The 27,192-nt window shown below is 38.4% G+C and overlaps 1 long non-coding RNA gene across 3 annotated transcripts in view; it reads left to right on the plus strand.

Moving 5' to 3' along the window:
* Positions 1–12,783: 12,783 nt before the first annotated feature.
* LOC122295694 overlaps positions 12,784–27,192 on the plus strand; it is a 58,381-nt gene continuing 43,972 nt past the window's right edge. Inside the window, exons 1-4 of one of the 3 annotated variants that reach the window (XR_006238228.1) lie at positions 12,789–12,928; positions 13,060–13,645; positions 14,087–14,158; positions 14,288–18,977. This is a non-coding gene — a long non-coding RNA (uncharacterized LOC122295694). Of the gene's footprint in view, positions 13,646–14,086; positions 14,159–14,287; positions 18,978–27,192 lie in introns of those variants that run through there. The other 2 variants (XR_006238227.1, XR_006238226.1) reach the window with 2 other exon arrangements.

The raw sequence follows: 27,192 nt of genomic DNA on the forward strand, positions 1-27,192 counted from the left end.
TGCGAAATACCTATACTTCCTCATAAGAATTAAGAAGATCCTCCCATGCAGGCACAAAGTTTAGCTTTCAAATACTCTAGTTGTTATCCTATTTTTAGCATCTCATTAGACATGAGATCTCTATTGACCTTTTTAATGGTACAACAAAGAGTTATATACATGACACAGATAATTTTTGTTTGCATTTCTCAAAGATGAAAAGGAACTAGAAATAAAAAAGATATAAAGAAGAAAGAAAGAAAGAAAGATAGATAGAAAGAAAGTAGAGTCAATCCAAAAGACTTATAACAGACTTATTTTGGATGTTGTGGGCACGATTTGAGATGAGAGAGAGGCGACGACGAAATGGTTCCGAGCTTAGAGGAGAGAGAGGCTACAAGTTTGAGATGAGATAGAGAGAGTGACTGTAGAAAGGAAGAGAAGAGCTGATGAGAGAGAGAGAGAGAGAGACTCCAGGGGGGAGAGAACGAAAAAGTAAATTCTTTCCTCATTCTACCGTGAATAATGGATACCACTTATGTGTCTAATTTTTATCCAATTTGAAGTTTTTCTCTTTTATAAAATCTCACCCACTCCAATCTAAACACTCCAATAATCATATTCATTTTCATTTTCACAATCCAACTATCTATAATATAATAATCTCATGTGTACATAGATGGTAACATCTTATATTTAAATAAAAATGTCATATGTACAATCAATAAAAATTCCATATCTATATATAATATTATAATCTCAAATGTGGGACAAGAAATAATAAAATACTAGTTTGAAGTAGCTACAGTTCTTTTCATATATGGAATGTAAGATGAATTTACTATAACTAATATTTTATATAAAAAGCGTTTAGCTAATTCAATGTGGGCTCAATTTAATCAACATTCCATAAAATATGAAGAGCACTGACATTTAGCTAATCCAACGCTAGTGCTTGAATGTACTTGTTGTACTTTCTATAATCATCTTTAGTTAAAAAATATTATATTTACCATTCTGTTACTTGGTCGTGTTTTTTTGTAAGTTTTTTTGCAATTTTATGTAAGATTTTCTCAGCCTCTTTGTCAAATAGCACCGACGATGTTGATCTCAAATTATCAATCGGTTGCATATTTATCCGATACCTAAATAATTACCAAAACACTTAGTAAATAAGCTACACATTAAATTAAAATATAAATGTTCACGTGTGTGTCTGTGCAAATGAATGTATACACATAATTTGTTTTGTAAAATTACTTCGGTACAATTAGTTTTGGTTCTACCTTACATTGTTCACACCAAGAAGATCCTTCAATGACTTTACTTTTGTTTTGCATATAAGGCATGAACTATAATACCATCAAAATTTAATGTCTATTTTTACAACTTTACATAAGCACATGACTAATAATTCCTACGATATTAAATTGTTATTAATTATTATAAAAAGTGTATAAACTTAAAAAATAGTATAGTGTATTAAATTGAAAACACAAAATCAATACGTTTGACTCTACAGATCCATTCGAGTTCTTTAAATTCAGAAATTTTTTTCTATTGTGGAATGGAAGTTCTATATTAGATATCACCGGTTGCTCTGGTTTCAAGGTTTTGACTTCCATTCGTGAGACATTCTGAAATCTAATTCATTCAAAATATGTTAATAGATATAATTAGTATGATACTGATTCATTATTTAGAGAAAAAAAATAATAAATGTTATTATTACTTATCCAAATTCTTGATAAGTTGGGAATCTCAAGTTTATGCGCAACTTTGTCGCATCTGTTGAATATATTATAGATTAAACTCGCCTGAAAAAAAAAATTCCAAGTACATATGCAATAGTAATATTATTTTTTTATGAAGATTTTCAATTTCAATAATATAAATGCTACCTCTAAATGTCTTGACTATTGTTGAGGTAACTACTACCACAGATGGTTCTGGATTATTTTTAAAAAAATCATCTTTAATTTGCATTATGGTAGTCTCCCATAAAGTGGTATATTTGTTCCTAAAATTTATAATGCGTGAATTAGACATTTTTATATGTAATATTATTAAACAGTAAATTAATTTATCTATGATGTAACATGAAATAGAATGTACATACTCTTCTAATAGTAATTGAATTGTCCATAGCATGACAGGATGACCCTTTGAATTTCTCTTCTCTACGGCTCCCACATATTCTAATCTTCCAATTACATTTGATAATGATCCGAAGACATAACATGATGTTTAAATTTAAATAGAACTTTAGTCTAAATTTTATGTATGAGAGATGATAATCTTTCATCATATAGAAAATAGAATTTAAACTTAAACTTCATATATGAGATGATAAGATTTTATTATATAGAAATTCTAGTCAAGTATGTAGGGTCAGCAACATTTTGACATAGTTTCATAATTTGTAAAGTCAAACTGGAATTTAGGTACTAATTGACTTAATCCATTAAGCTTAGAGACCAAAGTTGATGATGCAAAGAGAATCTTATAATTCGTAGGCACTGGACGATACTTCCCTTTACATTCTTTAACAACAAATTTTTTATTACATATGTAAACCCTTCATTCAACAAAGGTCAAAATCACTTAACCATATTTTTCCTTATACTTGTATGAATTAGAGTTCCCTTTCAAATAGAAATGAGAAAATATATTAGCTAAAATTAAGTAAGGTCTAAATAAATGTAAAAAGCAGGTATGAAAAAAAAATCGAAAAGCAACTTAAATTGACATCTGTTAGTATCAAGTCAAGGCTAAAAAGGTCGCGTTGATTTGCTATATTTGTTGCATCCCACATTCGTAATAGTCTAACTTCAATGTTCAATGATTCATTTTCAAATGATAATTTATTCAAAGGTGTGCAATCCATATTCACCTCAGTCAATCATACCTAAACAAAATTTAAATTAAAACATGTTAGAAAAAAATGCAAATTATTATTCATTGGAAGTATAAAAATATATAAAGTTAACAAGACAAACAAATTTAACTGAAAAATAAATGACAATTAAATACTTTTTGGCAGGTTGTTGAAGATTTCATTATATACAATATTTTCTTTTACAAAAATGACCATCGTAGCCTTTTTTTGTGATAAGAATTTTTAATCATTCTCTTCTCTTAACTCTAGAGATTGCGACGTATAGTAGACCATGACTAAAAACTGTTTTTTCAAGAAAAAGCCCGACACTTTCTAATGTTTCACCTTGAATTCTGTTGATTATCATTGCAAAGCATTTAGAGATTTGAAATTGTCTTCTCTTCATTATAAAATACAATTTAGAATCGGAAGGAGATAAAATGATGTGAGAAATAAATACTTTTTCTCCTACATGCATTCCGGTCATGATTCGTGTCCCAACAACCCATTTTGATAACTGAGTAACTATAAGTCGCGTGCCATTGCAATGACCATTACTCTGATTTAAATTCCGAAGTAACATTACTGGTGTCCTACTTTCAATCTCAGTCCATTATTTGGAATATCGGGAAATTCCAAAGAATTTAAAAATTCTACTGGAAACATTGTTTGTTGGTCTGTAATATTGTCTCCAGCTTTACATATCGAATCGGCATTGAAAAATACTTGTTCATCTAAATCGATGAGCTGATCTATCATGTATTCATTGATATCCTAAACAAAATCATTGGTAGGTGCTAGAATTGATCTTTCTCTCAACTATCTAGAATTATTACATTTGCCTATCAAATTTGGATAAGCAGCATTTACGATATTGCCAATAGGATGATTATTAGATTGAACAATTAAATCAGGTGGTATCGCAATCATTCCTCGACTTTCGACACAACTTAAGTCACTGTCACCAATACTTAAGATCCAATGCGCAAAATCTCTTGTAGCAATATCTCCCATATCTTGGTCGAGCCTCATATTTTAAGTCATTGTAAAAACTACACAAATCCTCTATGATGAATATCTATTAATAGTTGCCTCAACTATTTGTTCTCTTTGACCTTTGGATACGATTGGTAATATTTGACAGAAATCACCGCCGAGAACTTCCCCCCAAATGGGTTTTCTACATTATTTAAGTCGGTAAATTGTAAAATATCTCTTAATGAACAATCCATAGCTTCAAAACAATTCTGATGAGCCATAGGAGCCTCATCCCAAATTTTGAGACTGGTTCTTACCATTAATTCCCCAACTTGAGAGCTCTGTTTAAATAAGCAAGTTGAATTATTTGACACATTAATTGGTATTTGAAATCTTGAATGAGCAATTTGACCACCAAGCAATAATAGAGCTGCAACTCCGAATGAAGCAACTGCAAGTACTAGTTCCCTGTCTCAACATAATCAAAATATCAACGTATTCCAAAGATAAGTTTTTCCTATACCACCATGTTCGTATACAAAATAAAACCCACCCTTTCACCATTCACAGACTCAATGATAGAGTCATATATTCTCCTCTATTCAACATTAAGATTAACAAATAACTTGTAATGTTCCTCATTTAACCCAACCCTATTACAGTTGAACTCCTCTTGTAACAATCTGTTATTGTTTTCCCCAATTAGTAATACATCTAGATACACCATATTTTCAAACTCTCTTAACAATCTTCCATTTCTTACCAACAACTATTCAATTTCACAAAAGTGCATAGTTTTTTTATTTGTATCTCAATAAGATGCAAGTGAAAAAGAAAAACTCTTCCTTGGCAATGAAGAATGTCTTCAGATAACAACTCATAGTTAGCAATCCATTATTTATAAGGATCCATAGCCTCACAAAAAATTAATATTGTGACAAACAATTCACGCAATTGCTTTCCAGATGCCCATTGTGAAGCATGATTTAGAGCTTCATGCCATTCCTTATCATCAAGTAAACCAAGGGCATAACATGTTGACTCGAGATATGGGTACAATACGTTATCTATTGTTCTTATTTTTTCAAAAGATCGAGCTCCTTTAACTATATTAAGAAGTATGTGTAAATAAAATCATTCACCACTTCCAGGATGTGAGTAATATATTCGGCCTACACATCGTCCTTACTTTCTCAAATTCCATTCCTTATCTCCATTATTACAAACCCATTCGGATGGAGAACTAGAATATGTTAAATTTCTTGCTTCCTCATACATAGCATTTGAATGCTCATTTTCAAGATGGAAACTTAGTCTCTCCACTGCCGGTTCGCGATAATGAATGTCAAAACGAAATATTCTCCAACATGCTTCCGTTGCAGATACATATCTACAATCTAAATACGATTTAATCATATTAATATTAGTAACATGTTGTGATCCTATAGAACCATTTATATGAAGATTTTCTTCTAGAATTACAGTCACACGGTTAGGTCCTTTATTTTTGTATTTGAACAAATACTTAATAGATATTGAACGATTGCACCATTCTACATTTATATGCGCTTGATATTTCACCAGTAGGTTCATGTTGTAAGGAACAATAAAACTGTTGTCAAACTTAACACCATTCATTTCAATATACATATCGAGATCATCTCTTGTCCTATATACTGCAAATCCATCTTCATCAATTGACGTCTCCCTATTAAATTTGTTCGAAAAATTTTTACTATACTTGTTATTAATCATACAACTTATTGTTGGATTTATAAATCCACATGGACCATGAACCATATATTGGGATCTCCGTTAACACCTGGGATCTTTACGGATATTGTTCTATCTATTTCAGTCTGAGTTGGATGCTTGTCATCATAATGTAAAAAAAGCAATATATGTGCATGAGGTAGTCCTCTCTTGGTACTCAATAGTGTAGATAACTATACACACAATATAAGTCTAGTTAGATATGCACATATATGTCTAGTTTAAGATACAAATAAATATAATAAATGATAAAAATTATTGTCAGCAAGCAACCTCCCTAAGTGTTGGCCATGTTTTAAGTCATGTAGAAGTTGATTGAGTTTAATTTTAAAAACTTTTATGACTATATCTGGTCGATCCTTTGCTTTTTGTCTAGGGCTCTTAGACAGAAAAGTTTCAATTTCTGTCAATTTTGCATTGCATGTGAATGTTATATTGGCCACCTACAAATGGCCTTTGCATCTTGATAATTCTCAACCATATATCTTGGGCTTCTTGTGAATTTAAAGGTAATACAATTCTCTTTCCAATAGATGCTGCAGTTTTATCTCCTCTCAAAACTGCATTTCTCAATCCACTATATAACTCAACCCTTAATTTATGTTTGTTTCTTCTCACCCACATCAGCCGGGTTTCTTTAATACATGTGTATGCATTAAGAACAAATTGTTGGAATAAACGATTGTCATATATTAATGTGTCCTTCTCCTTCACGTTCTTGCAATTTATATGCATAATATTCCCTCATAGTAATGAATTCCTTCTTTTTTTATGTACTTCTATGATCAGTTCTACGTAAAATACCAAGCATAAATCCATCTTCTTCATATGGAAAAAGAAGAGGATACTGTAATGCCATATATGATGGATGCAACTCATTAATCATTTTCAATCCACCTCCTTTATATTGTACAACAATATCTCGATGAGCATCCTCAATATTACCAATGTCACCAATAATAATTGCAGCAATCTCATAACAATTGGGTAAATTATGTTATATTCCATCTTTTGTTTTTGAACTAATAAGATGTAATCCCATTTTATGAATATTATTATCTGAGAAACGGTCCCTTACCATACGAAGACCTTTCACCAATCCATTCATTTCATTAAGTATTTGGACCAATGCAGTAAGAATTGATGATTCAATATTTTTATTAGAGGTGTTGTGATTCAATACACTCATTCAATTTTCTACTTCATTCTCAGTGTCATAGAAATATAACTATGCAAATTGAGGATTTGAATCATTTATTGGATGTAGGGTTCCAGTTTTATGATGAGTTTGACCATTAACTCGAAAGATGTAAGGACCACCTCCATCATTGATATTCTTGTCTACATTTCCACCCGTTGAAGTCATAGCAAGGACGATATTATAACTTTGTATTTGTGTCCTAAACTTTTATTAACATTGCCCACCCATAGGACTTAACAGTTCTTCTAAGAGAGAAGGTGGCATCTTAAGTAAAGGTAACAAAACTTGACCCTCCATACAATAGAGAAATTCTCGGTTGAGTGGGCATCCTTGATTTTTGAGTTCTTTCTTCATACCATAATATTGCTTTACGCTACTCACATTCATAACATGGAGGATCAAAATTCCAAGGCTCTGTATATTTTCCTGGAACGTAGAAAACAAAACCAAAAAGCATCATTACTATTAATCCTATTGTGAAAAATGATGTCATTATACATGAATTATGTAATTAAGTCATTTACTTGGTAGTTCGTCAGTTTTACTATTTCTGCTTTGTTTACCATCAACACACATTCTTGTTCCACTTCCTATATCATCCATTATCGTTCGTCTACTACGTCGCACAGTATGTCATTACTTATACTGTCACTACTTTGTTCACCATCATGAAGCATTCTTGCTCCACTCCTTATATCATTTACAATTGTTTGTCTTCTATGTTATACTAGTCTAGCATTTTGCATTTTTAGTTTTATTGAAGAAAATAAATGGTCACCTCAAAACTATTAATCTAATTCAAATAAAATATACATAAATGGCAGACCTCTTTCACATTAATTTTATAATCCAAGAAAAAAGAGACGAAAGAAATAGTATACCTATTAAAAAGAATGCAAGAAATCACCCAAACTGAACGCCTGAAAAGGCCCTGAACGTACGTTTGAGAACCTTCAGATGTGGTAGAGATTTACTTAAAAAGAGAATGATAAAGAACATTCGTCGTTATTGGAGAGTGAAAAAATGAGTAATCAGTATAAAAGGTACGTGTTTGAAGCTTTAGAAATACGTGGTTATATATTTTCTTTAATTTGCACCGCTTGATGTTTGATTCTTCAATTTCCTTTTGCACCGCTCGACATTTTGGACCTTTTTTTTTAAATTTTATTTCGTTGCCTTTTTTGGTGCCATTTGATCTGCAAATTAAAATAAAAATTAAATGGTTTGGCAAATTTAAATAAATGGGTTGGTGGATTCCAACCCTGTTTTGATTGGTTATTTATTCCTGATTTTATTGCCCTTTTTCAGTTCCATCTCAAGTATCAAGTGTAAATAAACGGTTTTTTATGTCAATTTTTGGGGAATGAATCCAAGGTTTTCCCTTTTTTGGTTTAAATAAATAAAAGTGTGGTGTGTGGACTTATTTTTAGAATTTTTTAATTTTAAATAGGGAAGACTGGAAGTTAATTTCCAACCAAAGATTGGATTCACGAAACTCATGAATAAGATTTGCTCATCATGCATTTCTTCATGAGCTTTGCTACACATAATCTCACACACCGCACTTCTTAAACTAATTGGATTTTTCTACTCATTCTTCATATAAAAAACATTTGGTAAAAGAAAACAAAAAGTGTGGTGTGTGGGTTTATGTTTAGAATTTTTCTTTCTCCATAGTCAATCACACAATTGGATGAAAATTTTTGTAGCTCGTCACTCTTAACACGCATTTATCAATATTAAATATTGTGGATTAACATGCATTTATAGATAATACAAATTCCAATATTAAATATTGTGGATTAACATGCCTTTATCTCTTCTAACTGCCTACTTCTGCGATGTAGATAATATAACAAAAATCTTATGTGCAATCATTTTTACGTATTCTTTCGTGCATTTCACTGATGTGATTGGTTGTGTATTAAAAAAAATTGATCCAACCAATAATATCAATAGAGTGCGCAGAGAGCACGTAAAAATGAATGTATGTAGCATTGCTCATAATACAAATCCCAATGTTTGTAATTTGAATCAGAAATACTTTGGGATCCAAATTTGGGTCTAGAAGAAGTGTCCCGAATGGATTTTTTATTTATTTAGTAATTAATGAAATTTATTTATTAATGTTGTGAATTTTTTATTTATAAATAAATATTTAAGATTATGAAAAAAGGAAAATGCTATGTCCCTACGAATTTTTTACCGAAATTCTCCACCGACTGACTCGGCTGCTGCCAGGTGGATATTAAAAAAATAAAATAGAATAACGAACTGAAGATCTCCAATCTCCCTCGTCTTCCTCATCTCTACGTACAAAACCTGAAATTTTTATTTTTCCAATCTCTCTCATCTCCACCCACGAATCCTAAAAATTTTATCTCCAATCTCCCTCATCTCCCTCATCTCCAAGCCTAAAATTTTTTTCTCCAATCTCCCTCTTCTCCACCTACGAACCCTGAAAATCGAAAATCCCTAATCTGCCTCATATACCTCATCTCCACCTAAGAACTCGAGAATCTCCCTCATCTCCTTGAACCACACGAACACATCTCCCTGAACTACGAACCCTCACCTGAACATATCCCCGAGCCATCTTGTCTCCCTCGAGGCATCCTCTCAACATCTGATCTAAATTTCTGCCTATCAAACTTGGATTGAGCGGAGAGAGAAGAGTGCAAAGTGTCTTCAGCAGCAAATTTCTGCTGGCAGTGAATTTCTGTAAGCAATCTCTCCTAGCTAGGTGATTCTTTGTTTTTTTTAGTTTCCATCATTCTTGGAAAGTTTCCTCGATGAATCTTGTTCCCTCAAAGTTTTTGCCTTCAGTTTTTTGGTTTTTGGTTGTTGATTGGGCGATATTTGAGAAATCAAGCTTTCCTTTATTATTTCAGTTGGCTTCTTTTTAAAAAAAAATAAAAATAATGTCATCTGAGTTTTATTTAAATATCGCAACCCATATACTGAAAGTATACATAAGAGAATACCTAGTTAAGGAGTGGAATGGGAATAGGAATTCAAAATACAAAAGAAGAAAAGCTAGTATTGCTATGGACAGTTGACCAGCTATACAGAGATTTGAGGATAGAGGTTTTTAGCTCTTATAATGTTCTCTCTCAGCTTTCCTTATTTTAAGTTGTAAATTAGGCATGCGTTTTTTATGGTTGGTTGTGTGGTAGATGTGAATTTCATTATTTTCAACTCTGAATGTATTTAGTCCTATTGTAGTTTGAGCTGGTGCAGGGTTTCAAAACCCTCCAAATGATGGCTCCCATTTCTCACATTATCGCATATTCTTATAAGAACCGGCTTGACTGAATGATCCACGATATTGCATTCCCAATGTGATTGTAGGTTCCTGTGCCTGAGAAACCACACAAAGAGGATTTGTCAAAAATTTAGGAATGGAAATGGAGTGTGAAAAAGGCAAAGAAGATTAAGTTAGAGAGGCATTCTCAACGATGTGATACTAAACTTAAACTTTCTGCAAGATCTCCATTTCTTATATCCTGAGCTTAATAAAAAAGATTGGAATTCTTTTGAAACAATGATAAGTCCATGGATTTACTTGCTAATCTATTGAACTCTTGATATTGCATATGGTGCCACCCAAAAGGGAAAAAAGGCCTTTGTGTGTAAACTTTTTTATATATTTTTGTCTAGACTTTGGCTGACAGTTGTGTTCAAGAATATGCTTTTCCTCTCTTGACTCTTAATATTGACCAATATGCTTTTCCTACTCACATAGTTGGCTTGGAAAATGAGAGATGAGGAGGGCTTTTACCATCCCCACAATGTGGATTTCCGTGGCTAAGAATACCCAATGCATACACATTTGAATCATTTGAGTTTCGATCTCCGTCAAGGAATGCTTGAGTTTGCCCAAGGGCAACCTTTAGGGAAGTCTAGCTTACACTGACTAAAGATACATTTAGCAAACCTGTATTCAGGTGGTGTTGAGAAGCTGTCACACGATGGATGTCTATGGGCACATGGGTTGAAAGTATTTTTATGCTTTGGGTAGTTCTGAGATGTACTTTAATATTGACATGTAATGGATGGGCAGTTTTATGGTTTGGGCATTTCTTGTTGTAAATTTGTAAAAATTTTACTTTTGAGAATGAATGGATAGTTTCAGATTTTTGTATATCTCCACATGGCAATTTCGACTTCAATTTTTACAGGATACCTTGAAAACTTATTCTGGTTGTGAATTTGTAAATATTTTGCTTTTAAGAATGAATGGACAGTTTCAGATTTTTGTATACCTCCACATGGTAATTTTAGCTTCACTTTTTACAGGATACCTTGTAAACTTCTTCTAGTTGTGAATTTGTAAATATTTTACTTTTGAGAATGCATGGATAGATTCAGATTTTACAGTATACCTTGTAAACTTATTCTGGTTGTGAATTTGTAAATATTTTACTTTTGAGAATGAATGGACAGGTTTGTATTTTTGTATACCTCCACATGACAATTTCTTCATCTTCAGTTTTTACAAGATACCTTGTAAATGCATTCCATCACAAAATTGTGCATTACAAGATATTGCACTAAGTCCATTAGTACAAAAATGCATTATAGGAAATTGCACTAAGCCTATTACAGGAAGTAGCTTTACACGTTTCAATATTACATTACAATAACTTAATGGACCCAAACACCACCACATACTTCAATAATTTCTACCAAAATTGCACTCCAATAATTTCCACCAAAACATACTCCAATAATTGTGTCTGACCACAATCATTTCCACCAAAACATACTTGCTAATCACCACCATTTATACTTGTCCTGATAATCATCCTGATCCGAGAGATGCAATTGAGATGGTTGGACGTAAAGAAACAAAACTTAGTAAGAACAACAATAAAAAAAATTAGAAAACAACATGAGTGTCTCACGTTGACACTACTTGCAATGGAGGAGCAGTCGCTCCAATACCCAAATAATCTGTTGTATATACTTGCTTGTGTGTATACTATAGGCAAAAAAAAAAAAAAAATGTTGTGTCAAAACCAACAAAATGTAAGGTCATAATGTGTCCAATGAGCAGTACAAACTTGATTTTTTATATTTCTGCAAATGTTTACTTGTGAAGGAGCAGCAATCACTCCAATTCCCAAATAATCCGTCGTGTATACTTGTCCATGTGTATACTATAGGCATAAAAAAATAGTTTCAAAACTAACAAAATGTAATAGTAGTACAAACTTTATTTTTTATATCGTATGAAGGTTTACTTGTGAAGGAGTAGTCAAAGGAGTAGAAAAAAATTCTGGTGCATGTGTCCAAATTTGATTTGTTATATCCTGTAGCAATATACAATAGCATTATTCACATACACAACATCAAAATATAAACAAAATATACAAATTGCTGTGACAACAAAAAACCACCAAAGGAAGTACCTGGGTTTGAGGAGATGCATATTGTGTGCCGCTCACATTGTATTGATCTGCTCTCCAGGGAAACAGTAGAAAATATACAAGCAGAAGGAAACAACAAGTGATCTCCTATGAAGAAAATAATATATATTTTTGTAGATTTTAAAATTAACTAATTTAAATATATGCTAATGCCATTGCTTTTGATTTAGTACTGTATATATATTAATGATGAGATTTCGAGTACTCTTTCGGATATTGAAAGGCCACAATTGTAGCACTTAAATAAAGAAAAATAATGAAATTTTTTTTTGTAGCAGTATTCTTTTGTGACTGTAGCAACTTCCATGAAAAAATAATAATAAAAAAAAAATTACTTGTTCTGAGTTTCCAAATGAGAATAACTTCAAACCGGATGTGGTGTGAAGAGAGAGTTTACACCCTCTAATGATCGGGCGACACATCACAGTTCTAAAAATATTAAAATAAAATCAATCTAAGGTGATTTTTCAATACAATCTTCTCTCTCCCCAGTCTTCCTTCAGTCTCCCTCCCCTCGATCCATTGCAGCCTTAAAGCAAATAATTAGCAAATGGGTCCACCCGAAAAAACCTTAGAAACCCACCAGTACGCACAAAACAAAACACACTTTACCCATGGCCGCATTATCCAATTTCGGGCATCTCGCTGCCTTAAGTTTCTTCATTTTGTTCTTGGAATCATTGTTCGGTAACTAGCCTCTCCTTTTCAAATTTGAATTTCAAATTCAACGTCTTAATTTCAATATTTCCAGAAGACTAGCAGTATCTTCTGCTCTCTCTCTCTCTCTCAAAAATACTTCCACTTGATATAATTTCCAGGGAGCAGATAAGGGCGACGACGATGATGATGGAAATGATTAGTATTACTTGGACGATGAGCTCGTGCCGTGGAATGTGAGCGATAAGGTCGGGAGGCAGAGGATGAGGAAGTTGGGGAAGAGGGCGTTTCCATAGATGCACAACTCCAAGAGGTCTCCTTATCTGTTTGTGACGCCTGGTTGTGTGCGTGGAAAGCATGGTCTGGGTTTGACTTGGCTTAGTTTATCTGGTTGCTGTGTAATTCACTTGTTACCTTTCATTGTCGATGAAGATCATTAACTTTTAATGGAAAACTTGATTGGTTATTAAACAAAAAAAAAAAAAAAAAAAGCACGGCCAGTCTGTAAATACTGAAGGTTGAACGAAGAGCTCAGTAGAATTCTTCCACAATTGGAGATGATGCGGAAAAGGAAATCTGAGAGAGGAAATCAATTCCTAGAAGTCCAAGAGAAGATACAGAACATCTCAAACGAGATCTACGGATCCACAGGGTATACTTATTTCATCCATGTTGGTAGTAGATGAACGTGATTTGTCTTTGAGAAAGCTTGAGGAGTTGCACAGAGAGCTGCATGAACTTCTGAAGGTGAAGGTTGAATTATATTTCAATATTTTCTCATTCCCGTTTCATTTATGGTTCTGCCTATCATTGCGCTAGTGGATGGTGCTCTTTACTTATTGGCCGTGCTTGATCTTTTCCTTTCTGTAGAGTGATCTCTGAGGCAGGTTCAGGAATATGGGTGTTTTGATTAATTAATTAATTTGGCTGGTTTTGATTCCTCAGGTTATTAGTTTGCTCATGAAGAAGCGAAAGATATTATATAGAATATATTTTATATATATATATATATTTCATAATACTTATAATCTTTCTACTCATTTAATTTGTTATTACTGTTGATTGTCTTGTTCATCTTCCTTTTTGTGACACCCCTATTGCTGATGTTTCTTTACACACCCAGTTCCCATTCCCCCAGCATACCTTGCTGGTAACTAAAACTTTTTATCTGTCATGGTTTGCATATAGCAATGGTTGATGCGATGGCTTCAAAAATCCTGGCATGGGAAGGAAAGAGGCATTGAGTTCACATATGATGGTGTAAGTACTATCTTTAAGGTGATGAGTGTTTAATTAGTTAGTCTCAATTGACAGCTTATTGAAATGGTTGGCTGTAATATGCTGTTGTCTACATCATTCTGCTTAATGTATCACTTTTTGGTGGTTCAGGATGAGAACCGATCGATACAATGCTGGAAGAGGTGCGCATCTTACTCTCAAGCGTGCTGAGAAAGCTTGCTCTTTGGTTAATAAACTTCCAGGTATACTCTGATCATATAGCTTGTCAGCCTTAATCTTGAATTCGCATTTATGTGAGTTCATTAATTAGAATTATTTTATTAGTATCTATAGGATTAACTAATTTGGCTGGTTTTCATTGAAGTTATGATTCTTTAGTTTATGAGTTTGCTCAAGAAGAAGCCAAATATATTATATTATATATATATATATATATCATAATAGTTATAATCTTTCTACTTTATTATTTCTGTTGATTGCTTCCTTTTTGTGCCCACCTATTGCTGTTGTTTCTTTACTTACTAGTTGCCATTCCCCCGCATACTTTTTGCTGGTAACTCAAAATTTCTGTCCACGTGGTTTGTGTACGGCAATGGTTGATGCGTTGGCTTCAAAAAGAGGGAAAGGGGCATTTAGTTGACATATGAAGGTCTAAGTATGCTCCCTATTCTTCAAGGTGTTGGGTGTTTAAATAGTTGGTCTTACTTGATAACTTTTTTTTTTCCTTTTAAGAAAGAGATGAAGATCACCTGCCCATGAATGACCCCCTTCCAATTTTATTAAAAAAAAACCCTAATTTATGGCGGAGGAATACCGTGGTAACAAAAACATCCCAATTTCAAATGCAAGACCTAGCCCCACAAAAATTAGCATCTATTGTCGGGGAAACCCCAACTATCCAAACGTAAAAGACCTCTAAGTCTTCCTGTACCAAAATATTCTCCAAAAAAATTTAGAGACCCACTATTAGCACCAAGTTTAGCTAAAAAATCAGCGACCATATTTGCTTCTCTAAACACCACTTTAAAGTGAACATTAAGCTCCCTAAATAGACATTGAGCTTCCTCCCAAAAATCCCAAAGGTTCCAATAATTACAAACACTTGCGAGAAACCATCCCACTATAACACTAGAATCTGACTCTATCACGAAGTTCCTCAACCCAAGTTGCTTGCATATTCGAAGGTCATCAATAACGGCTCGACTTTCCGCAATAGTATTCGTGGCTTGACCATAGCAATGAGCAAACCCACCCAAGACGCAACAAGTATCATCTCTAACAATGAGCAAACCCACCCAAGACCATAGCAATGGCTAGACCATATTCGAAGGCCATCAATAACGGCTCGACTTATCACAAGAATCTCTATCAACATTAAGTTTCACCGTCCCATTCTCCGGTAACTCTCACGCATTATATCTAGGTGTTCTACTCTCCAAAGCCACCATAGGACAATTTAAATTTGCTAATATCGAAGCATCATGGGGGCCTAATCTTTTGAACTTCCTCACCATGCCCGAAGATTCTAAAATAAAACCTTTTACCATTCGAATAACATTCTTCCAGTCAAAATTCAGCCCCTCCATACGAGCCGCACAACGAGATCTCAAAAGTGCCCAAGAAATAAAGATAGGAATAACGCCACGTAACCAACGTACTTGGAAAGAATTCGAAGCATGGCTCCACCAGGTATTCATCAACCCAGCCCAAACCCAAATAGAAGGCAAATTTATTTATTCCAAAAATAGCTGCAAAATAATTCCAAAGCTTCCTTGGAACCTCCCCCTCACAAAGAATATGATCCACAAATTCAGCTTGGGAAGATAGACAACAATGAAACTTCGAAACCAATGGTATACCAAGTTTCTTAATTACCTCATCCACCGGGAGAGCACTACGACGAGCACGCCAACATAAGAAAGACATCTTCTTAGGAACTGAAGCTTGCCATAACCATTTCTTCCAAGGACAGATAGAACCATGAGCTCTAACAATATTCCAAGCTGATTTAGTATTAAATTTACCATCTATAGGATGTATCCATACCAAAAAATCAGGTCCCTCGTGAATACGAACTTGTGATATTAAAATCCTATTCACAGTTTCCTCATCGACCAGCTATATTAACATCGAAACATTACAATCCGCCCCTTTGAATATATCTCAGACCTGTGTTTCTCCATCTCTCGCCACCATTTTCCGATTAGCAATAACACCATCACCGAGCCAATTATCAAACCAAAAACTGGAAGAGCCCTTGTGAACCAACCATCTTGAGTTAATTAACACCAAAGGTAGAGCCTGAATAACCCCATGCCAAAACCGAGAGCCCCTTGATCCCTCAATCACCGAGCTAATCTGAGAGCTTCCCACATATTTAGACCGAAAAAAATTCGACCATAGAGAACCCCCATTCAACAAATTCCAAGCAAAGTTCATAAATAATGATCTTTGAACCTCGGACAAATCACGAATACTAAGTCCCCCCTCCACTAGTAAGCACATGCTTTATAAGAATAATTTTTTCACCAAAAGATAACAATTTACTCTTCCACCCAGCCAACTTTTTTTGCACCCTAAACAACAAAGGCTCAAACAATCTCCAATTAATACGCCCAACATGTAACGGAATACCCATCTATGTACAGTTCCATGCACCCTCTATAAAACTTGACAACTGCTTCAAATCCTCTTTTCGACCCCATGGAATATTAGACGAGAACAAAATCGAGGATTTTTTAGGATTTACTAACTAACCTGAGATCTCTTCATATTTTTTAATCAACCCCCTCGAATTCCGAGTAGAAACTTTACTTCCATTAGCAAAAATTAGCAAATCATCAGCATACAATAAATGAGAAATACTCACACCCCCACAAGTATTAAAATACTTAACTTGGCCCTGGGAAAATGCTTTATGTAGCATTCTTGAAAGAAGTTCCTCCGACAAAATAAATAGATACGGCGAAAGTGGGTCGCCTTGACGAAGTCCACGGGAAGGCTTGAAAAAACCTTTGCAACAACCATTCAACATAACTGAAAAAACAAGTGATGAAATGGCATTGAAAATCAAAGAGCACCACTTATCTGAAAAACCCAGACTACGCATCACCTCCAACAAAAATCTCCAGTTTACACGATCATATGCTTTAGCCATATCGATCTTCAACATGACATTTCCACCCTTAGTTTTACGATTCATGCCATGTACAAGTTCCTGAGCAAGAGCCATATCATCAAAGATGCTACGCCCCCAAATAAAACTAGCTTGTTCTGGTGAAATAATTCCTCAAGAACTGGGGCCAAACGAGACACCAAGATTTTAGCCATGATTTTATAGACCACCGAACATAAACTGATTGGTCGAAATTGCCCAAAACCAGCTAGAGCACCAACCTTAGGGATCAATACAAGATTAGTAGCCCCAAAAAAAGTAGTCAATGGAATCCCATCAAAAAATTCCTTAGCAATGTCCAAAATATCCTGTTTCACCACCTCCCATGCTAGTATGAAAAAACTAGTCGAGAAACCATCCGGTCCCGGACTTCCACCCTGTGGAATAGACCATAATGCCTCTCTTACCTCTTCCAAGGATGGTGGGGCACATAATGCCTCATTATCCTGTTCCAAAACCACCGACAATAATAAACTTAGAGCCTCCTCATCCAAGTTAACATCTGATGTTGACAAGAGCTCCTAAAAGAACTGAACAGCTTCATCATGCACGGCTTTAGCTGAATCCAAGACCTGGCCATTACTCAACGACATATGATCTACAATCAAGCTCTTCTTTTTAACACGCATAGACGCATGAAAAAAAAGCTATATTTAAATCCCCTTCCTTTAGCCATTTAATACAAGATTTTTGACATCCCAAAGTCTCTTCTCAATGAAGCCTTTGAAGATGGCTTTGTTTACAAACCAGTAGCTCATTTTCCCGATCCTAAGCATACCTTCAACTTTCACCATCCGAGCTTCCACATTAGCCAATTCCAAATGAACTTGCCCAAAAATATCAATGTTCCATTTCCGTAGCATGCTTTTTAAAATTTTAAGTTTTCGACTAACTTTCACCATAGGAGAGCCATCCACATTTTGATTCCAAGCCTCCCGAACCAACGGTAGAAACCCCTCATGAGTTCCCCACATACGCTGAAATCTAAAGTATTTAATGCAGCTCCCCCTCTCTCTCATCAAATGCAATAGTATAGGACAATGATCAAGAAGACTGTAGAAAATACTCCATATGAGCCTCCTAAAAAAAAACAATTCAAGAAGCTCGACGTAACCAAAATACGATCCAACTTCGCCCAAATCCGTCTACCACCAAGCCTCCCAATACGCCAAGAAAATTTATTCCCAATAGAAGGAAGATCAATCAGTCTGCAATCATGAATACAATTGTTAAACTCCAATTTTACACGAGGAGCTCTCAAAAGACCTCCCACTTTTTCATCATCCCCACGAACAATATTAAAATCCCCCACCAAAAAAAGCCGGCCAACTACCCATATCTAAACCACGAATATGATCCCACAGTTATAGTCTTTTCACCCAAAAACAGCTCGCATAGACAATAGTAACCATCACTCTGATACTGCCGCAAATAAACCAACCAGACAGTGCTTGATCCGACATAGCAACAAGCTCAAGCTCCAGCTCATCGTCCCAGAACAACCATACTTTACCACCTACTTCGGCGTTATTTATAAAATTAGGCCGATGCAATCACCTAGCCCATTGCCTACATTTATTAGCAACAAGAAAAGTTCTAACAGTGCCACCACAGACAGACGACTTTTATTCAAAATATGTCGAAGCCTACTCTTCGATGAAAGAATACCCCTAATATTCCAAATAAGAATCTTCATAATAAAATTAAAATGGCTTTCGAGACCGAGTTTTCCTTTCCAGGACTATCATCGGACTTTTCTTCTTCCTTCCTCTTAGACACTTCAATGGAACATTCAATTCCAAATCAGAATCAAAACATTTATTTGTTAGCTCCTCCAAGTCATCCTTAGGGTCGCCCTCAAACAATGAAAACCTCTGTTTGGGAACCCCAACCTCTTTTTCAACTAAACGACAAAGTTCAAACTCCAAAGTTTCATCAACCACCATGAGGAAACTCCTCGGTGACACACTCTTCTCAGACACACGATCACCATCAACCTCATACTCAGAGTTTTGCTTAGATAATTCAAACCAACTACACACTGATTTATTAGGCGACACCAATTGAACATCCCCTACCTTATCAATGACCTTTGGTGGCTCCGTAGGAGTAAAATAATTTAAAGGGGGAGAAATTTCCCATCTATCCTTATCTCAAACTGAACTTTATCAAATATCTAATCCTTCTAATCCACAAACATCACTTTGAACCTCTTCGACAATGCCTCACTTTGTCTCTTATTAATAATTGCCAACAATTCAGCTCGACGAGCCACTGAAAAAACTCCCATACCGACATTCACCACTAGATTCTTTCTACCAACAGATTCTTACTTGACAACTTATTGGAATGGTCTCTAAAGGCATCAACACGGCTAGAATGCTTGACGGATGCAAGGGAACACATCTCCAAAGTGTCCCAGTCCTCTCTTGCCATGAAGTGTGGTCGATTTCAGATCCTGCCTGGTGACTTAGGCTAATGTTCTCAGTGCAGTCGATTTTAGTTTTAGCCTGATAGTTCAGGTAAATGCTTACGCTCGACCCTTAGTGGGTGTAGAGGGAACACCTTTACCAAGTGTCCCGATCCTCCCTTGGTACCCTGCACGGTCGATTTCCAATCTCGCCAGGTTTCATAGGTCGATGCTCTGCGCTCGTACCTTAGCGTCCAAATGCCACCTAAGTGTCCTAGTCCCCCCTCGCCACCCAGTGCAATCGATTTTAGATCCTGCCTGGGGACTTAGGCCAATGCTCTGTGCTCGCGCCTTAGTGGCCAAATGCCACCCAGTGCGGTCGATTTTAGATTCCACTTGGTCCCTCGAGTCAACAGGCACTGGGGGAATACCTCTCCCAAGTGTCCCAGTCCCCCATCGCTACCCACCTAGCGGGGTTGTTTCATATCCCATTTGGTGACTTAGGTCAATGCTCCACGTTCGGGCCTTTGTGCCTGAACGGCACCCAGTGTGATCGATTTCAGATTCCACTTGGCTAGTTAGCCTAATGCTCCACGCTCTAGCCACGGGGTCCAATTGCCAACTAGTGCAATTGATCTTAAGGTAACTGCGCTGCGTGGCATTTGGACGCCGAGGGAGGTTGTCGAGCCTTTTTATTTATGAAATGGTAGGCGCAGTACGATCAGCCTTCCTCCATGATGCCCCTCCATCAGCATCTACATGTGCATGCTCGTGTGCACATTCCTCAACGAGGTGAAGAAGTTGCTCCTTTCCCATCCAACCATTTCCTTACCTCGATCTCATTCTCGTTGGTTTTGGCGTCAGTACCCCTCTTGGGGCTGCTTGTGGCCAGCTCCGCTCCCGTGTACCATAGGGTGGTTAGAGCCCGGAGGGTGTCCTTAACATCGATGAAGTCGTTAGCCCGATCCATGAAGTCCTACAGGGTTGTCGGAATTTTTCGTACAATTTTCCCAAGGTGCTAAATGAAACCCACGAGTGCTGCTAGGGTGATCTTCTCGTCCAATTCATCGGTGGTCATCTGCTCCTTATTAAAGAGGTAAGTGGCCGACCGTCTTCTTTTCCTACTAGACATGAATTGGTGGCCCAGCTCCTCGAAGGTGATGATGGCTGGTTGAAGGGTGACAAACCGTAAGTCAAGGGGAAAGCCTGGCACGTCATCTCTCCCCTAGAAGCCGTGTAGTTTCATGTGAGTTTTAAACGTTTTCAGGTGCTTGGCTTGATCCTTCGATCGGTCGTACATCTCTATCTATGGGGGCCTAAATTTTGAGGGAAGCGAGACTGCCCTCATTTGGACACTATAGGCTAGGTCTATGGTGCTAAGCAGATTGGTCCATAGCAGATGGTCCTCGTTTCTATTTGCCATCTCCTCATACTTGCCTATGAGACTGCGCAGTTTGTCGCTTATCCGCTTGTGCTCTTCATCTTTGGGTGGTGCCTCGCCAGTGTTCTATGACTTCCCTTCCATCTGCTCAATCTTGCATGGTTTGACACCTCCCTCGAACACAGCATTCTTCCACTTTAATATTTTATTCTCTTGCCGAAGGGCTCCTTGTCAGAGGTCAATCGTTTCACAAGTTATTCTACTTCCGTGAACCTTCCTTCAATGCTTGCCGATGTAGACTCTTACTTGAAGGTCGCATAGGCATGCATTATGGTCGGCATACAAAAGGCACGCTAACCCTATTAGGCCGAAAAAATATTAGATCTCAGAGATGGTGCCAATTGTTCATGTGTGTTTTGTAGTAACTTTGACAATGACAGCTCTCTTGTACCAGCAAGAGAGGAAGAAAGGGTGGTGGGGGGTGGTTGTGTCATCTCTGATGTCAAAGTCAAAATCTTTTCTTCAAGGACCAGGAGAGCAGGAAGTTATGGAACTTAGAGGGATATACAGAGCTTATAACCTCATTCCTGTTGTCATGCTTCCTCTATTTATAGCCAATTTCTCGTTAGATCCTTCTATCGTTGTAATGATGGCATTTGTCAATTATAGGAGCCATTTAATGCGGCCGATCTGGGAGGCGATAGGATCTATGCTAATATGCTCCACATTAATGCGTGGTAACTGGAAGAACCAAGGGGCCCAAAAAGGGGTAAGGCAGCTGGCGATTCCTCCAGTCACCACACAATAATGCAGAATAGATAGAGCATGATCCTATAGACTTCAAGTTTGGTCTCATTAAATGCAACTCGGAGTGGCCAGCATTGAGGTTGGGCCCCTATAACTGACAGGAGTGGCCTTATTAAATTTGACATCATGTCATCCTGGACAAAGTCCATCACTACATCAATAGAAGGATCACACAAGGCTGACAACAAGAAGGAGGCTATCAGCTCGATATATCCCTCCAAGTTCTATAACTTCCTGCTCTCTTGGTCCTTGAAGAAAAGACTTTGACTTTGAATTCATAGATGACACAACCACCCCTTACCACCCTTTCTTCCTCTCTTGCTGGTACAAGAGAGCTAACGTTACCAAAGTTGCTACAAAACACACATCAACAGTTGGCACCGTCTGTGAGATCTAATATTTTTTCGACCTAATAGGGTTAGCGTGCCTTTTGTATGCCGATCACAATGCATGCTTGTGTGACTTTCAAGTAAGAGTCTACATCAGCAAGCATTGAAGGAAGGTTCACGAAAGTGGAAGAACTTGTTAAATGATTGACCTCTGACAAGGAGCCCTTTGGCAGGAGAACAAAATATTAAAGTGGAAGAATGCTGTGTTCGAGGGAGGTGTCAAACCATGCAAGATTGAGCAGATGGAAGGGAAGTCGCAGAACACTGGCGAGGCACCACCCAAAGATGAAGAGCACAAGCGGATAAGCGACAAACTACGCAGTCTCATGGGCAAGTATGAGGAGATGGCAAAGAGGATACGAGGACCATCTGCTATGGACCAATCTGCTTAGCACCATAGACCTAGCCTATAGTGTCCAAATGAGGGCAGTCTCGCTTCCCTCAAAATTTAGGCCCCCATAGATAGAGATGTACGACCGATCGAAAGATCAAGCCAAGCACCTGGAAACATTTAAAACTCACATGAAACTACACGGCTTCTAGGGGAGAGATGACGTGCCAGGGTTTCCCCCTGACTTACGGTTTGTCACCCTTCAACCAGCCATCATCACCTTCGAGGAGCTGAGCCACCAATTCATGTCTAGTAGGAAAAGAAGACGGTCGGCCACTTACCTCTTGAATAAGGAGCAGATGACCACCAATGAATTGGACGAGAAGATCACCCTAGCAGCACTCGTGGGTTTCATTTCGCACCTTGGGAAAATTATACGAAAAATTCCGACAACCTTGTAGGACTTCATGGATCGGGCTAACGACTTCATCGATGTTAAGGACACCCTCCGGGCTCTAACCACCCTATGGTACACGGGAGCGGAGCTCGCCAGAAGTAGCCCCAAGAGGGGTACTGACGCTAAAACCAACGAGAATGAGATCGAGGTAAGGAAATGGTTGGATGGGAAAGGAGTAACTTCTTCACGTCGTTGAGGAATGTGCACAGGAGCATGCACATGTAGATGCTGATGGAGGGGCATCATGGAGGAAGGCCGCTCGTACTGCGCCTACCATTAGAAGGAGGGCCACTAGAGCGAAGCTGGAAGGCTCCAGCTGAGAAGGAAAGTCATCGACGAGATATCCAAGGATGAATAGGAGGAAATCAAGGGTGGGGATAGATGTGTAGACAGTTAGGCACCAGAGATGTGTAGACAGTCAAGCGCGAGCTGCCCTCAAGGCGAGTAGGTAGAGGTAGGAAGAAGCCGAGACGACATCACGTATGGTGGACTTCCTTGTAGTCAAAACCCACTCCTCATACAACGCCATTGGGTGGCTGCAACTGAACAACCTGAAGCTGGTTACCTCAACCAACCACCTTAAGAAGAAGTACCAAGCAAAGAATGGTGTGTGAGTGCTATGTGTAATAACTATGAGTGCTATGTGTAACCCGCCTGGTCCCATAGGTCGAAATTCCATGCTTGTGCCTCAACGTCCAAATCGTACCAAGTCACTTGGTTTGATGCTCTACGCTCGAACCTCATCAGGTGCAGGAAGGAGCACTTCTCCTATGTGTCAATCCCCTCTCATCACCCTCCGCAGTGATTTAGGCTGGTGCTTCACCCTCACGCCTTAGCGTCCTAACGCCACACAGTGCGGTCATTTTCAGATTCTACTAGTTATGTCTATGCTTCGACTCAAGCCTCAGTGTCCAAACACCACCAAGAATGATAGATTTCAGATCCCTCCCGGTCACTTGGGTCGAAGCTATGCTCTCAAACCTTGATGGCCGTAGGAGGGAACACCTCTCCAAGTTTCCCAGTACCCCGTCGTCATCCAAAGCGGTCAATTTTAGATCCCTCCTGGTGACTTAGGTTGATGCTACGACCTCATGCCTCGACATTCAAATGTCACTTGATGCGTTTGATTTCAAATCCAGCCTAGTCAGTCAAGTAAATGCTCCATACTCAGACCTCGACAAGAGCACCTCTCCCAAGTGTATAGTCCTCGCCACGCTACCAAGCACGGTTGATTTTAGATCCTGCCTAGTCTTTTAGGTTGATACTCTACACTCGTGCCTCAATGTCCAAATTCCAGCAAGTGCTGTCAACTTTAGATCCCACTTGGTCACTCGGGTCTACTCTCAAAACTTGACAAGCACTAGAGGGAATACCGATCCAAAGTGTCCCAGTCCTCCCTGGCCTCCCAGCACGGTCAATTTCAAATCCTGCCTAAGCTGATTCTCTGCGCTCCCCCCTTGGCTTCCTACCCAATGTTCTTCATTTTAGATCATGCTTGGTCACTCGGGTCGATACTCTGTGCTTGAACCAAGATAGGCGAAGGGGGAACAAATCTCCTAAGTGTCCCAGTGGCCCCCTCGCCAAATATCGATGATCCATGCTGGCGCCTCAGTGGTGGAATGCCACAATAAGCGGTCGATTTTAGACCCCACCTAGTCACTTCTATCAATGGGCACATAGGGGGACACCACTCCCAAGTGTTCCAGTCCCCCCTCGCCACCAAATGCGGTTGATTTCAGTTCTCTCCTGGTGAAGTAAGCTAATGCTACAAGCTCATGCCCCGGTGTTCAAATACCACTTGATGCGATTGATTTTAGATTTCACTTGGTTGCTCGGGTAAATGATCCACACCCAAACCTCGATGGGTGCACCTCTCTCAATTGTCCAAATCCCCCCACACCACCTAGTGTAGTTGATTTTATGTCTCGCTTGGTCTTGTAGGCTGATCTCCTAAGCTCACTCCTTAGCATCCAAATTCTTATAACTGCAATTGATTTCAGATCCCACTTGGTCACTCCAATCAAAGCTCTACATTCGAACCTCGATGGGAGCATGAGGGAACACTTCTCCCGAGTGTCCCAGTCCCCCCTTGCCACTCAACATGGTCAAATTCAGATCTTGCCTGGTGACTTAGGTCGATGCTCCGCACTTGTGCCTCAGCGTAACTGCTCTGCACTCAAACTAGTGTGAACAATATTAGATCCCACCTGGACAATCGAGTGAATGCTCTGCACTCAAACCTCAACAAGCACACCGCTCTAAAGTGTCCTAATCCCACCTTCCCAACCAGCATGGTCGATTTTAGATCTCGCATGGTCTCGTAGGCCAATCTTCCCTCTCGAGCCTCAATGTGCAAATGCCACCAAGTGCGGTCGATGCTCTACGATTGAATCTCCATGGGTGCACAAGGGAGCACCAATCCCAAGTGTCCCATCCCCTTTCGCCACCCAACATGATTGATTTGAAATCCCTCTTGGTGACTTTTGGCGGATGCTACGCCCTTATGCCTTAGCGTTCTAGCACCGCACGGTGTGATCAATTTCAGATCCCACCTTGACACTTGAGTAAATGCTCTGCACTCAGACCTCAATGGGCACACCTTTCCCAAGTGTCCCAATCCCACCTACCATAAGGTCTCGTAGGTTGATGCTTCACACTCACACCTCAGTGTCCAAATGTCACTCGGGTCAATGCTTTGCGACTGAACCTCGACGGGAGCGTGAGGGAACACCTCTCCCAAGTGTCCCAGTCCCCTTTTGCCACCCAACACGGTTGATTTCAAATCCCGCCAGGAGACTTTGGCCAATGCTACACCCTCACGCCTTAGCATTCGAATGCCACACAATGAGAACAATTTCAAATCCCACCAGGTTACCTAGGCCAATGCTTTGCACTCAAACCTCAACATGCAAAAAAGACCGAGTGTAGTCGATTTGAGATCTGATGTGGTCACACGGGTCGATGCTCCACGCTCGAACTCAATGGGGCACAGGGGGAAGAGCTCTACCAAGTGCCCTAGTCCCCCCTTGAAACCTAACAAAGTGGATTTTAGATCCCGCTTTGTGACTTAGATCCTGCTTCGTGGGATCCTTCTAACGTTATAATGCATTTGCTCCAAATGACATGACATTATCGTTCTTGTCAGCTATAGGAAATAGACCTCGCTCGAAGCTACTTTCAATACGGCCCATCCTGTAGAGTACAGGATTACACCTCTCAATTTCCCATTAATACATGGTGACTGTAGGAACCGCCGGTTGCCTTACCCCTTCTTGGGCCCCTGGGTTTCTCCAGTCACCATGCATTAATGAGAAACAGACATGCCGGGACGTTGGGCTTCTATAGTTGACATGAGCGGCTACATTAAATGGGACGTCATGCCGTTTAGGACAAATGTCATTATAGTTTCGAAAGTATCCGATTAGAAATCGCTATAAGTAAAGGAAGGCCGACAATGAAAAAGAGGTTACAGGCTTGATATATCTCTCAAACCTTCCATGGGTTCCTGGTCCTTAATGCAAAACCTTACCTTGGCATTGGTGGTGACACAATTACACACAGCCCCTTTCCTCTGCCCTTGTAGGTACCCGAGAGTTTTTGTTGCCTCGCAGCTACAAAACACACATCAACATGTTCGTTGAATGTACTTACACGCATCAACACAGTTCGATGCCCTACGCTCGAACCTCAATGTATGTAGGGGAAATACCTCTCCCAAGTTTTTGAGTCCACCCTCGCCATCCAAGATTTTCGATCCCACCTGGTCTCATAGGTCAATGCTCTTTGTACGTGCCTCGGTGTCCAAATACGACCTAGTGTAGTTGATTTTGGATCCCGCTTGGTAGCTCGGGTAAATGCTCTGTGTCGGAACCTCGACTAGCATAGGGGGAACAACTCTCCCAAGTGTCTTAGTCTCCCCTTGCCACCCAGCACGGTTGATTTTAGATCATGCCTATGACTTCAGCCGATTCTCCTTGTTTGCACCTTAGTGTCCAAACACTACCTAGTATAGTCGATTTCAGATCATGCTTGCTAGCTCGGGTAAGCGCTTTGCGCTTGAACCTCGACAGGTGTAGGGGGAACAAGTGTACCAAAGTCAAGTACT

The sequence above is a fragment of the Carya illinoinensis genome, chromosome 15, assembly GCF_018687715.1.
Source record: "Carya illinoinensis cultivar Pawnee chromosome 15, C.illinoinensisPawnee_v1, whole genome shotgun sequence".
Taxonomy (NCBI): Eukaryota; Viridiplantae; Streptophyta; class Magnoliopsida; order Fagales; family Juglandaceae; genus Carya; species Carya illinoinensis.